Below are 6,000 nucleotides of genomic sequence, written 5' to 3'. Positions count from 1 at the left end.
AGCATGGCGGCACCTGTACCAAAACACTAGATAACAAAACAAAGAGAGAAACTAGTAATTTAAATCAGGTATGCAAATGACAAAGGATGGTATCACATCATATTAAATAGAGAGTTTAAAATAATTTTTCCTTGATATAACAAGATGAATGGTAAAATTCTAATTAATATGATAATTTATTTTAATAAGAGAGAAACAAAGAAACTCCAGAACACCACTCAGCTCTGGCATATGTGGTGCCAGGGCTCAAATCTGCGGTTGCGTGCATGTAAGTTCTGTGTTCCACCTCTGAGTTATGTGCCCTAGTAATAAATAAAATATTTTTAAAATTTTAATGATTTTTCTACTTTTATCTACTAATTTATGAGGAGGGGAGGGACAGACCCTGGCACATGCAATGCTAGAAATCGAATTCTGCACCTTAAAATTGTGTGTGTGATGCTTTATATACTGTGCCACTTCTCAGGCTGCTAAATAACTTTTTTTTTTTTTTGCCTCCAGGGTTATTGTTGGGACTCAGTGCCTGCACTACAAATCCACTGCTCCTGGAGGCTATTTTTTTCCTTTTGTTGACCTTGTTGTTTATCGTTAGTATTATTGTTGTTGTTATTGCTGTCGTCATTGCTGGATAGGACAGAGAGAAATGGAGAGAGGAGGGGAAGACAGAGAGGGGGAGAGAAAGACAGACCCCTGCAGACCTGCCTCAGTGCCTGTGAAGAGACGCCCCCCTGCAAGTGGTGAGCCAGGGGCTTAAATTGGGATCCTTACACCATCCTTGTTCTTTATGCCACGTGCGCTTAACCTTCTGTGCTACTGCCCAGTCCCCCTAAATAACTCTTTAGAGAAAGAAAGAAAGAAAGAAAGAAAGAAAGAAAGGAGGGAGGAAAGAAGGAAGGAAGGAAGGAAGGAAGGAAGGAAGGAAGGAAGGAAGGAAGGAAGGAAGGATGGGAAGGAAAGAAAGTCAGGCAAACTCTGGCAATGGGGCAGTGTGGTGGCTCAGTGGCGGAGCACAGGACTTGCGTATGGTGGCCCCAACTCTGATCCCTAGCATTCTAAGGGCCCTGGTGCCACTCATAAACAAACAAAGAAATGAAACAGATTTTCAAAAGCATCCTCTGCTTCCGAAGTGTCCTTGTTTCTTAGGAAGTTCATTCCAAACTGGGGAGACAGAAGCTAACTCAGAGAGCCCTCCCTGTCGCCCCCACCATCCTCCATCATGTAGAGCTCTCACACCAGGACAGGGTCTGGTTCACTTAGTTGCAGAATGGAATGAGAGAGAGCCCCCCACACCCACCACCACCACCATGTTCTCCCCAAATCATCACCTACCTTTGCTGGCTAAGAGTGTTTTCTCGTCCACTGGGATAGGGTCTATGTAGTCTATGTAATACTCAAAGGTCAGGGTGGGGGTGACCAGCTCATTGGCCATGTCTGCAGAGGGCACCGGGCAAACCTGGTTCTGGTTAAGTCTTCCCAGTGCAGCTATGGGATCCCGGCCTCCAGGCCAGCCCCCTCATCAGAGCCGTCAGAGCCCGTCAGAGCCCGTCAGAGCCGCTGGGTTGGGAGAAAGGTCTAGGGTGGGAAGTTCCTGACAAGCCAGCTATCCATCATGCCGTCCCAGAAAAAACTCTAAAACAAACAGCTCCAGTGAGCTGGCTGGCCTGGGGGTGGGGGTGGGGCAGTATTCTCAGGGTTGCTCTGGGTCCTCACTCTGTATAAGGACTGAAAATTCTCCCCCACTGGGGGCTTCCTGAAAGACAAGGATTCCCAAACAAAATTTGATAACAGGAAATACTTTCAAAAGTTCAGAAAATTTGACAAAGGGGCCCAGACTATTAAATGGGGAAAGCAGAGTCTCTTCAACAAATGGTGTTGGAAACAATGGGTTGAAACATGCAGAAGAATGAAACTGAACCACTGTATCTCACCAAATACAAAAGTAAATTCCAAGTGGATCAAGGACTTGGATGTTAGACGACAAACTATCAGATATTTAGAAGAAAATATTGGCAGAACTCTTTTCCGAATAAATTTTAAAGACATCTTCAATGAAACGAATCCAATTACAAAGAAGACTAAGACAAGTATAAACCTATGGGACTACATCAAGTTAAAAAGCTTCTTCACAGCAAAAGAAACCACTACCCAAACCAAGAGACCCCTCACAGAAGGGGAGAAGATCTTTACATGCCATGCATCAGACAAGAGTTTAATAACCAACATATATAAAGAGCTTGCCAAACTCAACAACAAGAAAACAAATAACCCCATCCAAAAATGGAGGGAGGGCATGGACAGAATATTCACCACAGAAGAGATCCAAAAGGCTGAGAAACACATGAAAAAATGCTCCAAGTCTCTGATTGTCAGAGAAATGCAAATCAAGACAACAACGAGATACCGCTTCACTCCTGTGAGAATGTCATACATCAGAAAAGGTAACAGCAGCAAATGCTGGAAAGGGTGTGGGGTCAAAGGAACCCTCCTACACTGCTGGTGGGAATGTCAATTGGTCCAACCTCTGTGGAGAACAGTCTGGAGAACTCTCAGAAGGCTAGAAATGGACCTACCCTATGATCCTGCAATTCCTTTCCTGGGGATATATCCTAAGGAACACAACATATCCATCCAAAAAGATCTGTGTACACATATGTTCTTGGCAGCACAATTTTTAATAGCCAAAACCTGGAAGCAACCCAGGTGTCCAACAACAGATGAGTGGCTGAGCAAGTTGTGGTCTATATACACAATGGAATACTACTCAGCTGTAAAAAATGGTGACTTCACCGTTTTCAGCTGATCTTGGATGGACCTTGAAAAATTCATGTGGAGTGAAATCAGTCAGAAACAGGAGGATGAATATGGGATGATCTCACTCTCAGGCAGAAGTTGAAAAACAAGATCAGAAAAGAAAACACAAGTAGAACCTGAACTGGAATTGGTGTATCGCACCAAAGTAAAAGACTCTGGGGTGGGTGGGTGGGTGGGGAGAATACAGGTCCATGAAGGATTCAGAGGACCTAGTGGGGGGGGGTATTGTTATACGAGAAACTGGGGAATGTTATGCATGTACAAACTATTGTACTTACTGTTGAATGTAAAACATTAATTCCCCAATAAAAAAAAAATCAGAGTCAAAAAAAAAGTTCAGAAAAACATGGGGTTGGGCGATAGCACAGTGTGTTAAGCCACATGGCATGAAGTGCAAAGACCAACTTAAGGATCCTGGTTCAAGCCCCCGGCTCCCCACCTGCAGGGGAGTTACTTTATGAGTGGTGAAGCCTTTATGAGTGGTGAAGCAGGTCTGCAGGTGTCTGTCTTTCTCTCCTCCTCTCTGTCTCTTCTCTCTCCATTTCTCTCTGTCCTATCCAACAACAACATAATCAGTAACAACAACAATAATAAGCACAACAACGATAAAACAACAAGGGCAACAAAAGGGAAGAAATAGCCTCCAGGAGCAGTGGATTTGTGGTGCAGGCACTGAGCACCAGCAATAACCCTGGAGACGAAAAAAAAAGTTCAGAAAAACAAAAACAAAATAAAATCAAAACCAACCAAACAACAACAATAGCAAAAACCCCAAAGCCGGGAGTCGGGCAGTTGCGCAGAGGGTGAAGCACAGGTGGTGCAAAGTGAAAAGACCGGCGCAAAGCACAAGGACCGGTGTAAGGATCCCGGTTTGAGCCCCCGGCTCCTCACCTGCAGGGGAGTCGCTTCACAGGCGGTGAAGCAGGTCTGCAGGGGTCTGTCATTCTCTCCCCTCTCTCTCTGTCTTCCCCTCCTCTCTCCATTTCTCTCTGTCCTATCCAACAACAATGATATCAATAATAAACTACAGCAATAAAACAACAATGGCAACAAAAGGAAATAAATAAATAAATATTAAAAAACAAACCCAAAGCCAAGCCTAGTGGTGCCCTTGACTTATATTAAGGCAATTCTCCGAGCTCTTAAGCAATCACTGGCTCCAGGTCAGCTTCTGCAGGCAGACGGAATCATGCTGGCCCTGAACTTGAACCCCTCTCATGGCCACAGGCGGGGGTGAGAGGATACAGATTACATCGAAAGAAGCCTTGAATCCTGACCCTGTCACGTGTGTCTCCTGGCTTTCTAGTCCTTGCTCACTGCCTTTGTTCAGACAAAAGAAGTTACGTGGGCCTGGGCAGATCCCTCACTGGCTGGGGTACCTGCACCGCCATGCCTGCGGCCTGATTTTGAACCCTGGTATCTATGGATGGTGCTATGGCAACAGAAGGTGCTTTGGTGTTTCACCATCTATCTACCTGTCTGTCTGTCTGTCTATCTATCTATCTATCAGCTATCTATCTATCAATCAGCTATCTACCTGTCTTTTTAAAATTATCTTTATTTATTTATTGGATAGAGGCAGGCAGAAATAGAAAGGAAGGGTGTGATAGAGCGGGAGAGAGAGACCTGCAGCATTGCTTCAGCACTCACAGAGCTTTCCTCCTGCAGGTGGGGACCAGGGGCTTGAACCAGGATCCTTGCACATTTAACATGAGCGCTCAACCAGGTGCACCACCACCTAGCCCCACTATCTATCTATCTATCTATCTATCTATCTATCTATCTATCTATCTATCATCCATTTACTAATCTGTCTCATTTACCATCTATCTATCTAGATGAGAAAGTAACCCAGAGGGGCCAGGTTGAGCACCTGGTTAAGCACACATGCTACAATGTGCAAGGACCCAAGTTCAAGCCCCCAGTTGCCACCTGCAAGAGGAAAGCTGCCGGGAGTCGGGATGTAGTGCAGCGGGTTAAGCGCAGGTGGCGTAAAGCACAAGGACCAGCATAAGGATCCTGGTTCAAGCCTCCGGCTCCCCACCTGCAGGGGAGTCACTTCACAAGTGTTGAAGCAGGTCTGCAGGTGTCTGTCTTTCTCTCCCTCTTTCTGTCTTCCCCTCCTCTCTCCATTTCTCTCTGTCCTATCCAACAACAGCAACAACAACAATGACAACAATAAAACAACAAGGGCAACAAAAGGGAATAAATAAATAAAATAAATATTAAAAAGAAAGAGGAAAGCTGCCCAAGTGGTGAAGTAGGACTGCAGGTGCCTCTCTGTCTCTCTTCCCAATTCTCTTATCCTCTTGATTTCTGACTGTCTCTATCCAAAATTAATTAATAAGTAAGATAACCCCAAAGTAAAAGACTCTAGGGTGGGGGGTGGGTTCAGGTCCTGGGACATGATGGCAGAGGAGGACCTAGTGGGGGTTGAATTGTTATGTGGAAAACTGAGAAATGTTACACATGTACAAACTAGTGTATTTTACTATTAGCTGTAAACTATTAATTTCCCAATAAAGAAATAAAATGAATAAATAGATTAAGATGATAAAATTAAAAGAGAGAGAGAGAGAGAATTAAAAGAAGGAAAGTAACCCAGAGAAGTTGAATTGTGAATGCATGAAGACCAGGGCCTGTGGGGAAGATAAATAAGTAGATAAATAAGAAGTTATCCATCCTGGGGGCCAGGCAGCGGCACATCTGGTAGGATGAATATCTTTTTTTTTTTTTGTCCCATAAGCTAGAGCTGAGCAAAGCTCCAGTAAAAAAAAGGATGAATATCTTACAGTGCGCAAGGACTCGGGTTCAAACCTCTGGCTCCCACGTGCAGAGGGAGAGCTTCGTCAGCAATGAGGCAGGTCTGCAGGCAGTTCTCTTTCTCTTTCTCGTTCTCTTTCCCTCTCTGTCTCCCTTCTCATTTTTTTTATCTCTATCAAATATGTGAACAAAATAAAATATTTAACTATCTAGGAGAACATCTGGTGTGCTTGGGGTTAGAACTCTAGGCAGAGTGTTTATGGATAAAATCACATCAAAAGGAACAAGAAGCTCAAAAATGCTTTTAAGGAAAACAATCCAGGAGCAATGGTCAAGGCGCAGATTACTTTCAAGGTATGGGAGACATTTTAAACTTTGATTACAATAATCTTTGTCTGGGGAGTCGGGCGGCAGCGCAGCGGGTTA

The sequence above is a fragment of the Erinaceus europaeus genome, chromosome 9 (assembly GCF_950295315.1).
Source record: "Erinaceus europaeus chromosome 9, mEriEur2.1, whole genome shotgun sequence".
Taxonomy (NCBI): Eukaryota; Metazoa; Chordata; class Mammalia; order Eulipotyphla; family Erinaceidae; genus Erinaceus; species Erinaceus europaeus.
Note: the sequence above shows the minus strand (reverse complement) of the source record.